This window comes from Sarcophilus harrisii, chromosome X, assembly GCF_902635505.1.
Source record: "Sarcophilus harrisii chromosome X, mSarHar1.11, whole genome shotgun sequence".
Classification (NCBI taxonomy): Eukaryota; Metazoa; Chordata; class Mammalia; order Dasyuromorphia; family Dasyuridae; genus Sarcophilus; species Sarcophilus harrisii.
In genome coordinates this window covers 18,188,633-18,202,856 of record NC_045432.1, presented here as the reverse complement: position 1 = coordinate 18,202,856, position 14,224 = coordinate 18,188,633, and the positions used below count along the sequence as shown (strand labels likewise).

Below are 14,224 nucleotides of genomic sequence, written 5' to 3'. Positions count from 1 at the left end.
GAATATACCACACTTTCCAATGTGTAACATTACCTCTTAGAAATGTGGCATTGTTCCTTTATCCATTTCCAATTTTTGGAATGTCAGTATTTTGTTATAAATAAATCACATTGGCACTGCTTTAATAATCAATCTTTATCCTTTCTTTTAATATGATATTAATTTTTCTTTGATCTAATAGGTCAGTGGCCTGACTATATACCAACAGCTGATTCAAAGCTGACTGCTCTCTGTTTCTTGAGATACTGTCTGTACCTCCTTTTGTAGTATTAGTTAACATTTGAGCGCCTTTTTACTTTTTAAGATTTATGAGACATAGACAGGAGACTTATGTGTAGCCTTTGAACATTTGGCCTCTTCTTTCTTGATCCTGAGTCATGTTTTCTAATATTTTTCACCATCCTTCCCAATCTTCATCAGTCATGAAGTATTAAAATGGATGATGTTATCTACCTCCTCATCCTCTGCACCAGATTTTGTTACATCTTATGATCTTCAGGGTGGTCTTTTTGCATATGATATCATAAGTCCCACATATTAAGTTTCATATTGTGAAAAGACTTGAGAATAAAAGAAAACAATAACCATCTAATAAGAGTTATTAAATTAAGATGAGACAGATGTTTTTAAATTACAACAACTCTGGATCACCAATATCAAACCAGGGAAATAGGAGAGAGCAAAAATCAGCAAAATATGCTCTTTACCTTTCTGTAAGAAAAAAATCAATTTTATTCATAGATTTTGTTTTTATGTATCCCTCTACCTACCCCATCCAAAAGGGTAATCCATAAGAAAGAATTGGGGGGAGGGGATGAGGCAGGCAGCAGAATGAGCCAATGTACCATAAAAGTCTGATATTAAAGGCAGTGTTCCATATTCACAGTCTCATCTCTGCAAAGTTGGAGGGGCTTTTTTCTTATAATCGACTTATAGCCGTGCTTAAAACATTTAGCTAAGCATTGAAGCATTGACTCCTAACAAAGCAGCTTCAAGCTGATAAGTGTGTATCTGTTTTCCTTAATATGTAAAAACATTGTCATGGACCTGTAGAGTTGGAAGAATTCCCTTCTCTGACGCAGATTGCAGCCTGTGATATGGCTTGGAGCCTTCACTGAGAGACATGAAGTGACTTGTTCAGTCATACAGGTGGTAATTGCTGTCAGAGGTGGAATCTGGATCTGGATCTTTCTGACTTTAGGTTCACTTAGCCTACTCTAATTTAAGGAAATTCATGGTATAATTTTCAAGGATATTAAAAAGTAATTAAGACCATTAATTAATTAAAGCAGTTAGGTAGCTAAGTGGCACTTCAGTGATTAGAGCACTAGGCCTGGGGGTCAGTAAGACCCGAATTCAAATCTCACATCAGATATTAGCTGTGTGACTCTGACCAAGTCACTTCACCTCTGTTTGGCTTAATCTACTGGAGAAGGAAATGGCGAGCCCTCCAGTATCTCTGCCAAGAAAACTGCATGGACAGTCTTGGCCCACTATGGTCCACGGGTCACAGAGTTGGACACAGATGAACAGCAACAGCAACGAAAACCATTATTCTCCTCCAGCTTGTTGATAAGCATCCCTTATTTTTGGGATAATGAAAATGGCTGCTCCCTGCATATCATATAGTTCTTTCTGGGAATGTCTTACCACAATGGTTGTGGTCCCTCACTTTATACTACAGGGGGGTTTCTAGAAAATTGAGCTTAAATTGAAATGCTGTAATTTAGCTGTCATCGAGTCAGATCTGAGCTTATTAAAATCATATACCTTCTATTGCTGACTATTTGTTCCAAAGAGCACTTTCCCTAAAGACACTTTACCTAACTCCACCCCAGTCTAATCAGACCCTCACTTGACTCCCCCGCCACACACATACACTCTCTCTCTTTCTCTCTCTCTCTCAAGTTATCATGCTGTCTTTTATCCTTCTTAGCCAAACTCCTAGAAAATGTTGTCGATACTCGAAGCCTCTTCTTTTCTTATTCACTTCTCAAAGCATTGTAATTTCAATCTAGAAGCATTTATTAAGCATTTCCTCTATACCAGATATGTGCTTCCAACCTCATCATTCAATTGAAACTGCTCTTTCCAAAGTTACCATTGCCTTCTTTTTGTGTTCTTTTTGACCTCTCTGAAAACTTTGACCCTATTAACCACCTTTCTCTAATGAATACTCTCATCTTTCTGAGTTGACACTATTGTCAAGTTTATCTTCCTGTTCGTTTGAGTTAATGATATTTCTTTGGCATCTGCTTCTACTGGGTTCTGTGTTTGAGAAACAGTATTTGCCACTTATATTTCATGGAAGAGCAATAACCTTGGTTCATTTGTCTGTATACTTCTGTAGGGTAGGCCCCACTGATGAAAATGATCTCCAGAGCAGACAAGACTGCTCTCTATCTTCACGTGTATCTGTAAAACAGTGGGGGGAAAGCAAGAATAATCATGGAGCTGTGGTAAAGACAAACAAGTGGGGTGATGAGGCCCTGGGCAAGTCACTTAACCCCAACTGTCCACACATACACGCCTCCCTCCCTTCCCAAGAAAAGCTTAAGTAAGGGGGAAAATTGGTGAAAGTGGCCATTTTACCAACTACCTCAGTGAAATCTTAGAGGCTACCATGAATCGTAATAAGGGATAGGGATCAGTGGATAGCAACTATATCAGATACTTTGATGTAAGTTATTTCCAGAGAGGTCCCTTATCCTTTGAATAATGTTTAAGTGTTAAGGTTCATTTCTTAATTGCATTTTTTGATACTAGATTTATTAACCAGACTTCACAATATCTCACCAACAGTCATAGCTTTGATGAATTCTTGGTGTTCCAAGGCTCTACTGAAGTTTCTGAACCTATCAAAGCCAATAATATATTTGCATAGCATTCGATGAAATTGGAGATGGTAGAGGTTATGTATTTAGAGCAGGAAGGGCTTTTTGAGGTCAGCAGTCAAAACTACATCATTTTACAGAAGAGAAAAATGAAGTAACAAAGTAATTAGCAAAACTGAGATTTGAACTCCCTGCTCTGCTCTGTTTTCAGTGCATAGATAGACTTAGTTAACAAATGGAAAAGGATGATGACGAGCATTTCTTTTTTTTTTTTTTTTTACCAGTAGATGTTAAATATATTAAAATATAACTTAGATACATAATAAGTATACATGACCAAAACATTATTTTGCTGTACAAAAAGAATCAGACTCTGAATTATTGTACAATTAGCTTGTGAAGGAAATCAAAAATGCAGGTGTGCATAAATATAGGGATTGGGAATTCAATGTAATGGTTTTAGTCATCTCCCAGAGTTCTTTTTCTGGGTATAGCTGGTTCAGTTCATTACTGCTCCATTAGAAATGATTTGGTTGATCTTGTTGCTGAGGATGGCCTGATCCATCAGAACTGGTCATCATCTAGTATTGTTGTTGAAGTATATAATGATCTCCTGGTCCTGCTCATTTCACTCAGCATCAGTTCGTGTAAGTCTCTCCAGGCCTTTCTGAAATCATCCTGTTGGTCATTTCTTACAGAACAGTAATATTCCATAATTTTCATATACCACAATTTATTCAGCCATTCTCCAACTGATGGACATCCATTCAGTTTCCAGTTTCTAGCCACTACAAAAAGGGCTGCCACAAACATTCGTGCACATACAGGTCCCTTTCCCTTCTTTATAATCTCTTTGGGATATAATCCCAGTAGTAACACTGCTGGATCAAAGGGTATGCACAGTTTGATAACTTTTTGAGCATAGTTCCAAACTACTCTCCAAAATGGTTGGATTCGTTCACAACTCCACCAACAATGAATCAATGTCCCAGTTTTCCCACATCCCCTCCAACAATCATCATTATTTTTTCCTGTCATCTTAGCCAATCTGACAGGTGTGTAGTGGTATCTTAGAGTTGTCTTAATTTGCATTTCTCTGATTAATAATGACTTGGAGCATCTTTTCATATGACTAGAAATAGTTTCAATTTCTTCATCTGAGAATTGTCTGTTCATATCCTTTGACCATTTTTCAATTGGAGAATGGCTTGATTTTTTATAAATTAGAGTTAATTCTCTATATATTTTGGAAATGAGGCCTTTATCAGAACCTTTGACTGTAAAAATATTTTCCCAGTTTATTGCTTCCCTTCTAATCTTGTCTGCATTAGTTTTGTTTGTACAAAAACTTTTCAGTTTGGTATAATCGAAATTTTCTATTTTGTGATCAGTAATGATCTCTAGTTCTGCTTTGGTCATAAAGACCTTCCCCTTCCACAGGTCTGAGATGTAAACTATCCTATGTTCCTCTAATTTATTAATGATTTCATTCTTTATGCCTAGGTCATGAACCCATTTTGACCTTATCTTGGTGTACGGCGTTAAGTATGGATCAATGCCTAGTTTCTGCCATATTAGTTTCCAATTTTCCCAGCAATTTTTATCAAACAGTAAGTTCTTATCCCAAAAGCTGGGATCTTTGGGTTTGTCAAAGACTAGGTTGCTATATTTGTTGACTGTTTTATCCCTTGAACCTAATCTATTCCACTGATCAACTAATCTATTCCTTAGCCAATACCAAATAGTTTTGGTAACTGCTGCTCTATAATATAATTTTAGATCTGGTACAGCTAAGCCACCTTCATTTGATTTTTTTTTCATTAATTCCCTTGAAATTCTTGACCTTTTGTTTTTCCATATGAACTTTGTTGTTATTTTTTCTAGGTCATTAAAATAGTTTTTTGGGAGTCTGATTGGTATAGCGCTAAATAAATAGATTAGTTTAGGTAATATTGGATGACGAGCATTTCTAAAGCAAAATAAAATATGCTGATTGTACAATTTGGAAAGTAAAGTATGCGGAAGGTGATTTGCTCAACCACATTCCACTTAAAGTAAGTGATAAAATGCCCACTTAGGCGATCAGTAAGCCCTAAGTCCTTGAAACTGTGGTAACTTTGAATTGTGTTCATACAGGCCAAGAAAGCCCATAAAGTATCCAGTGAGTCGAGAAGATTGACACATTAGAGGATGGGTGACCTTCTAGTAACTCTTAAAAAGGATCATCTTGGGGAAGGGAATGGAGAGGCTTTGCTTTGGGCTTGACCAGATCTCCTTTCCTTCATCCTTTTTGGCCAAAAAATGCTGTACCTTCCATTTTGCCATGGGTGTCCTAATGGCATGTCTAACTAAAAGTAGTGGTTTTTAAGACAGATGGTTACAGATCATGACGTTTAAGGAGAACTTCTTGAGCACCTTGAAAAAGAAAGAGCACTTGCAGCAACCATGAACTACATGTGCAATCCAGGCTTTTGGGTGCATATTTTGTCCCAACTGTGCTTAACGTATCATATAGTAAGCACTCATTCTAAAAGATTATTTAAGGGGAGGTTGAGTAAATTGATTCTTGCAGGGAAAACATAGCACAAATCAATGGCCTTAATCATCCCCTGACCCCTCAGTGATACCCTTAAAACTCTGAAGAAGACATGTAACTAAATTCTGGGGACTTAACTGTTTTTAATGATCTCTAAAATCAAAAGCAAATTCACATAAAATCAGTCTCATTGGTGCTTTCTTTTGCAGGCAGCAAGATGCTTTTTGATTCATTTCAGCATATGATCAGTATGTAGACTATAGTTGAATTCTAAAATAACACTTAAGTAAAAATTTGATGGAGGAGACATTGTGCTGGACTGAGAATTAGGAGACCTAGGTTTTTATTACTGACTATGAAGTTGAGAAAGTCATTTCCCCTTCCTAAGCTTCAGTTTCCCTCTCCATCAAATAAAGAGGTTGCATTAGATGATCTCTAGAGTCCCTTCCAGAACTAAAATCTTTGATGAATTTTTAAAAACCTTCAGCTTTTGTGATTACATTCAAACAGAAAAATTTTAGGAAACATTATGTCAAAGAAATTAATCTTAACTTTTTATTGTCTTTGAGAATTGTTGTACTTGAAAAATCCCAAAGAGTAGATTATCATAAATAATGTATCTGACTGTTGAGGGCATTTTAAAATTTATATTTGAAAATGGATAGGATGAGTCTTTACCTTCATCCTTAATCCCAGTCCCAAATCAGATATTGGGATTTCATGGCATAGAAGCCAATGAAGAAAGGTTCTGCAACTTCCAAAAGCTTTCTGACTACAACTTCACTTTGGTGCAAATCACAAAAGACTATCTAATTATAGATATGACTCTAAATATAACTATAGACTCTTCCCGTAAAGGGAGGGGCTGGACCCTCTGAGGACGAGCATCTGAGTATGTGCCAGGGATGATGATGTGAAGCCACAGGTGTCACCAAGAGGAAAGGACATCCACTAAGTGTCTAGAGGAAGAAGAAATGAGTAGTAACGGTCAGTAACTCCTTGCCAAAGGGACAGGACATTTATTTATTGACCTGACATTAATAATAAAGGACTGCTATTTTCCTGAGGCATGAGGGAAATGTCACACAAATACAGAATGGCCTGGTCAAGGCCCTGCTTCTCAAATCATCCAGGCCAAATCCTGCAAAGCCCCATCCAACCCGAAGACCACGACCAACTTCTAGTGATTCCTGTGGTGATGCTAGAAGTCATCCAACCAGAACCTGAGGATCTTGGAAGCCCCAGTGGCATTTTCATCAAGGGATTTTGAAAAAGAAAAGAAAATCTGGGACATGGGCAGTTGGTTAAGAGATTATGTCTGAGAGCAACAGCAAGATTATATAATGATCAGTTGGGATGGACATGGCGAGGTGATTCAGGCCAGTTCCAATGATGTTGTGATGGAGAGAGCCATCTGCACCCAGAGAGAGAACTGTAGGGAGTGAGTGTGGATCAAAGAATGATATTTTCACATTTTTGTTGTTGTTTGCTTGCTTTTTGTTTTCTTTCTTATTTTTTTCCATTTTGAGCTGATTTTTCTTGTGTAGCATGATAATTGTAGAAATATATAGAGAGGAATCGCACATGTTTAACATATATTAGATTGCTTGCCATCTAGGAATGGGGAGGAGGGAAAGGAGGGAATAAAATTCGAAACAAGGTTTTGAAAGGCTGAATGTTGAAATTGTCTTTGCATATGTTTTGAAATAAAAAGTTTTAATTAAAAAAGATGATGATGGTGTCTGAAAATGGGAGTTTTGGCCATGGCTTCAATATAGGCCTCATGGGGTCTGATCCAAAGGAGGCATGACTATATGGAGCCCTTTTCACTCCTGATTGCTAGTACTCTCCCTCCCAAATGACCGAGGATCTAAGTATTTTGTGTGTCCACATTTATTCATTTTCCATTTCATCTGTATATACTTAGAGCTGTACTGGTCTTCCCCATTAGCAGGTATCCTCCTTGAGAGTAGGTATTGTTTCCATATTTATACAGTCCTGAGACCCAGCTCTGTTGATTGAGTCCTGCAAATCTTAAGCTAAAAAGAGAGGAAAAGGGAAGGAGAAGATTGCCTATGTAAATCTGTCAATCTCTGCTAATCTGTACATCATAGAGAATATAGTATAGAAAGAAGAACTGTATGGATACCCAAAAATTCATAGGACATGGAGTGTGAGAAAGAAGCTAGCAGTAAAATACATGGCCTCTGCTATCTTTGTACAAATGCACAAAATGGAGTGGCCTAGGGAGCCCCCTGTGAAAGGAGAACCAGTAGGTTGAGTTAGAATATGCTTGAGAAAGACACTAGAATTCAAAGGGCCTACAAAGTGATATTACATATTAATAGAATATATTAAAGTAAGGAAATCTAGGTCCCTGAGGGGGAAAGTTCAGTGGAGAGCAGTTGGACAATTATGGAATGAGTAGTAATAATATTGTCATTGGACTGGATTACAGATCATTGAGGCAAGAAGAAGAAAGAATTGAAGATCTGAGGAAACACGGGATGAGCTTGGCATGAAAGCCTAGTACATTAGAAATTGGGGATGGGGGCTTCACTTAGACAATTGTTAGTGTTCTTTCTCTTTACCAAAAGCAGAACAACTAGTGCACAATTAGTTTGCCTTCCTTAATGCTAAATTAGAAGTAGAGTGCTTGACAGGCTCTGCTGTCAAAAGCCTGTGTTCATAATTTAGTCCTCTACCAGTCAAACAATTTTCAGATAAAGAAATTGAAACTATTTGTAGCCACAGGAGAAGGTGCTCCAAGTCACTATTGATCAGAGAAATGCAAATTAAGACAACTCTGAGATACCAGTACACACCTGTCAGATTGGCTAAGATGACAAGAAAAAATAATGATGAATGTTGGAGGGGATGCGGGAAAACTGGGACACTACTGCATTGTTGGTGGAATTGTGAATGGATTCAACCATTCTGGAGAGCAATTTGGAACTATGCTCAAAAAGTTATCAAACTGTGCATACCCTTTGATCCAGCAGTGTATCCCAAAGAGATCTTAAAGAGGGAAACAATGTTTGTGGCAGCCCTTTTGATAGTGGCTAGAAACTGGAAAATGAATGGATGCCCATCAATTGGAGAATGGCTGAATAAATTGTAGTATATGAATGTTATGGAATATTATTGTTCTGTAAGAAATGACCAGCAGGATGATTTCAGAGAGGCTTGGAGAGACTTACATAAACTGAGACTGAGTGAAACGAGCAGAACCAGGAGATCATTATACATGGCACCAACAAGATTATATGATGAACAATTCTGATGGACATGGCTCTCTTCCACAGTGAGAGGATTCAAACCAGTTCCATTTGTGCAGTGATGAAAAGAGCCATCTACACCCAGAGAGGACTGTGGGAACAGAGTATGGATCACAACATAGATTCTCACTCTCTCTGTTATTATTTGCTTGCAGTTTGTTTTCTTTCTCAGTTTTTCTTTTCCTTCCTTCTTGATCTTATTTTTTTGTGCAGGAAGATAACTATAAATATGTATACATATAATGGATTTAACATGTATTTCAACATATTTTACCTGCCAGCTAGGGGAGGGAGGGGGTGAGGGAAGGAGGGGAAAATTTGGAACAAAAGGTATTGCAAGGGTCATTGTTGGAAAAATTACCCATGTATATGCTCTGTAAACAAAAAAAAATATAATAATAATTTTTTTTAAAAGAAGAAAGCTGTGTTCAGGTCCCAGGTCTGCTAGTGAAAATCTATGTGATCTTTGTCAGGACTCAAAACTTCTCTGATCCTCAATTTCTCCATTTGTGAAACCTGAATGGACTAGATGACTACTAAGGGCCTTTCTGACTAAAATTCTATGATCCTGTCAGAATTGAAGAATATAGGAAGTAGCGTTGTGGAACTGATTCTGATCAGCAAAAAAGACTGGTTTGTCAAAGGAAAAAAAAATGGTAGCTTAGAGGGTGGGGAGAATGAAAAATGATCTCTCCATCATACAATTCACGATAGAGAAAACAATTAAAGCCAAACACAATCTGACATGTATCTTACATTTGAAAAATATAAAATTCAAAGTTCAAAAAAAAAAAACCCAACATTGATAACATTCCATGTTTTAAAATTCTGCAAAGGAAGTTGGTTCAGGATAGGGTGTGCAGTTCTCAAACATGAAGTTCTGAAAAGATAGAAACATTTCTGGCCAGGAGAAAAGAGAATTGTTTAAAGACAGATGTGGATCTATAGAAACCAGTTTAGAATTTTAAAAGATATAGTATAGAAACACTGATAAGTAATGGAAGAAGATAATAAAAGCTGCAATCTTGCAGCTGGCCCAGTTTGAATACGGTCAGGAATGCTAAAGCGTAGGATGCAGATAATGGCTAAGGAGGAGGCTTTTAAAGCCAATTTGAGGGAAAGGAGAGGAACCATGAAAGGAGAGAATGACTGCTAAAAGGAGGTAAGGGAATGAAAACATCACTATTCCACTCTTTGGCTTCAGTTTTTTCTTCCAAGGGAAAATGATTTCTGGGCTGGAAAGGATAAAAGAATGCCCGATAAGAAACCAAAACCCAGACAAAATAAGGGAGAACAATTAGTTATCCTTAATGAAGTCAAAGGTCATATCCCAACCTAACCTTTGTGTACTGAAAGAGCTGGTGGATGAAATGACCATACTACCGTCCATTCTCTTTGAACACACTTGTAGAAGAGTGGTAACACAGGTCCAGAGAATGGCAAGAGTTGTTAATTGAGTTTGTTTAGCTTTGGCCTTGACATTTCTATATTTGTCCGAACATTTTCTTTTGACATTACTATCTTTGTCAAGGTATGGTGAAAATCCAACATGATGTGAATTATTTGTACTTTAAGTAGGACAGTGATTTAGTGGATCTCTTCACATCTACTGGATTTACCACCCAGTACTTTACAACTAGCCCACAAAGTAGTTATTTCTTCAACATCACAAGAGGGGTATGGCACCCCTGCCATCTGGAAAATTGGCATAAAATTTTTTGGCCCTCTCTTCATACAAGAGAAGAAATCTGAATTATTATGATATTAAGAGAGAGAATATGTTGATATTATATGATACTATATATATTTTATTTTTTCTATTTTTTTAAAAAACAATTATTGACAGAACCCATGCAGGGCAATTTTTTACAACGTTATCCCTTGCACTCACTTCTATTCTGATTTTTCCCCTCTCTCCTTCCACCCCCTCCCCCACATGGCAAGCAGTCCATGTTAAATGTGTTAAATATATACATATATTTTATACATTTTTAAGTTCCTAAACTTTTTTGTGTTGTCTGCTGGCCTTTGCATATCATCTATAGCTTCTGCAAAACTCCCCCCCAAAATCCCTTTTTAATTTCTTATTCAATGTTGAAGGGACAACTGTGTTTGCTATCCCTGTATCTGCATCCCCATAAATTATCAGGTTCCATTAACTATTTCATGCACGCTTAATGTGCATTAAAAAGACAAAAGTAAAATAGTCCCTTTTTTTTTTTTTTTTTTTGCCGCCAAGGCACTTGGGGTTAAGTGACTTGCCCAGGGTCACACAGCCAGGAAGTGTTAAGTGTCTGAGTCCAGATTTGAACTCAGGTGCTCCTGACTTCAGGGCTGGTGCTATATCCACTACACCAATTAACTGCCCCCCCTGCCTTCCTCTTAAAAGCCTTAGACTCTTATGAATGAAGGGAACAATATGTATATCTATAAATATGTACATAAAAATAAAAGGACAGGAGAGCACTAGCACTGGGGAGATAAGGAAAGTCTTCATATTGAAGGTGGTATCTGAGCTGTCTTGAAGAGGTGGAGGTGAGAAGGAAGCTCAGTCCAGGTATGAGGGACACCTAGTACACAAGCATAGAGAAGGGAGATGCAGAGCTGTGACTGGTATGGCTGGGCCACAGAAAGGAGCAGAGTAATCTAGAACAGAACTAGATGGAAACCAGGTCATAAAAAATTTAAAATGTCAAACAGAGGAGTCATCGTATGGTTCTAAATCATTGGAGGCTGTTGAGCAGGCATGTGGGATGTGATCACATGATCATGCTTTAGGAAAATCACTTTGGCAGCTGTGAGGTCAGGGTGCCAGCTTGTGAGTGGAGACCAATGAGATCTTACTGTGATGTGAAAGGCGGTGTAGATGTAGAAATAATAAGACTTGTCAACTAATTAGTTACGCTGACACCAGAGTTGTTTACCTGGGTGACTGAGAAGAGATTGGCACCTGTAGCTAACTCAGAAAAGGGATGGAAATGGGAAGGCCATGAGTTCAGCTTGGGACCTGTTGCATTTGAGTTGCCTGCAGGTTGTCTATTTGGGAATGTCCTTAACCGGGCGTGTGATACAAACAAAAATCACACCTTCTATCTGAGACTTGCAGTTTTTTAAAAAACCAAGAGAGTGGAGGCTTTATTTCTGGTATGGTCCCAGAACATATTAATGCTAAATGGCTAGTGATAGATATCATAGTAAAAGAGATCAGTCAAACGCTCTTTAGACTTGAGCCAAGCATTTACCAATCTCCTTGTTTTTTCTCGGGGACCTGATAGGGAAATCGGGGAAGCGAACAAAGCCCTCTTTGCACTGGCGCTCTGCTAAGCATTTTATAGATATGGTCTCATTTTATAGAGCAATGCAAAATACAAGGCAGCGCAGTGAAATCCATTGTGAATTTCAGGGATGACTAGAGGCAAAGGGAAGTCTGGTTTCTACAACGGGGCGCCAAGAACCCATCCATCTTTCAACCTGTGCTGTGTGTCATTTTAAATGATTAATACATAACTTTTGTTTTTACCCCACCTGTTTCCTAATAGATTCATCATTCCTTCCCCTCCTAGGTAACTTTCAGCAAAATTAATCAACTCACAGCATAAATTGGATATTATGTGCCTTGCCTAAGCCCCTACCTCTGCAAAGGGGTGGAGGAGAGGCAGGCAGTGCTTTCTCCTATTTCCTCTTTGGAGACGGGCTTGGCCATTACGATTTCACATCCTTCAGTTTCAATTGATTTTTTTTTTTGTCCTCTTCTCCCTTAGTATTGTTGTAGTATTGTTCCGCTAGTTCTTCTTACTTTATTTTGCACTATCTTTATCTACAACTTACATGAAGTCACCGATGGCATGCTTATCAGATTTTCAGCTAAGATGGTGGGTGACAGAATCAGAATCCAGCAAAATTTGTCCAGGCTGAGACAGACATTGAGCTAAAATCTACTAAGATGAAAAATTATTGAAATTTTTTGAAAGTTAAGTATTATGAGCTTTGTAAGTATTATAATTATTTCACCTGTCACTGCTGCCCAACTTCTCTTCACCTAAACTAGTGGAACCTGTGCCTCCAATCCCTGGGGAAATTAATTTACTCACCTTTGGAGCTCCCACCATGAGGCTCAGCCCTTTTGATTGGTGATTGAATGAGAACAAGTTAATACACTTGGCTTTCTTTATCTATTCATTGGTCCTAGACTGTTGACCTTCATATCTCATTCATCCATCTACAAAGCCTGCCTCCCACCCTATGTTCTGGGCACAATAATCAAATCAATACTGCCATTGCTACGGGAAAGGACTTGGTAATCAACTGCCCACTTCCTCCAATCACTATTCCCGGAACCTTTCAAACTAAAATCCTCCTCCCTAGCCAGGGTTGTCTCTCCCAATTAGAATGTAAGCTCCTTGAGGAAAGAGATTTTTCTCTCTCTCATCCTTTTATGCATGATCCTTTAAAATGTATATATTCACATCACCAATATAAGATAGGGAAAATGTAGTGTTAGCAGTTAGATCTGGGGTTTAACTAAGACCATATGAGGGAGACAAGAGTGTGATATGGCCCTCAAAAACGCTCACGTGATCTTAGCTTTTATTAAGAAGGTCACGGTGTCCATAACAGAAATAAAAGTAAAGAAGTCAGGAAAGAAAAATTTGTTGCCCTTAATAAATTCACTCTCCTCTCCCTAGCTCACATGCCATCTAGAAGTTTGGGTACCAGTTTAGAAAGGATATTGAGGAATTGAACAACAAGATTGAAGAAGACCTATACATGGATTGCTTAAAAGAATTTAAAATGTTTATCCTGGAAAAAGAAAAGACTTAATGGGAAAGATTATATATATATATATATATATATATATATATATATATATATATATATATATATATATACACATACATTTTTTTAAAAGACTTAATGGGAAAAATGATAACTCTTTTCAAGTATTCAAAAGACTGCCAAATTGAAGAGGACTTGGGTTTTTCCTGTTTATTTCCAAAAAGCAGGACTTAGACGTGCTTTCTAAAAGTTTGTGGAAGGAAAAACTTCTTAAGAATTGAAACTCTTCAAAAGTGGACTGGGCTATGTGGGAAGGGAGTAGGCCCCTCCTCATTTAAGGTCTTCAAACAAAGGCTGGATAATCGCTTGTTGAAGATGATGTGGACTGCATTCTTGGTCAGGCGTGGGTTGGACCAGATGACTAGTCTCTGAGGTGCCTTCCGATGTCTGGGATTCAGAGTGTCTGCAATTCTTCCCAAATCACTGACAGTGGCCCATTTCCTGGAGCTTCACGCTTTCTGAGTCACACATTGAATGATCTATACTTGACAAGATTGATTTCCTTTAAGCAAACGCAATCATAGTTAAGAGAAAACTAAAACTTTAGTCTTCTTTTTCTCCCAACATGATATTTTCTAGTACTTAGCCCAAAAATCTTCCCCCAAGCTTCCAATAGTCTTCCCCCATCCCCTTAAAATGAATTATTTAATGTGAAATCTTGCATTATCAATTTATTACAGTGTTAAGGAAACCCCTCAGGAAGTGACTGCATAGGAAATGTAATGGATCGATTTTTTGGT

General features: G+C 37.8%; 1 protein-coding gene across 1 annotated transcript in view; it reads left to right on the top strand.

Moving 5' to 3' along the window:
* The window catches only part of AMMECR1 (AMMECR nuclear protein 1), a 117,000-nt gene that overhangs the window by 86,833 nt on the left and 15,943 nt on the right, over positions 1–14,224 (top strand). The window lies entirely within an intron of this gene.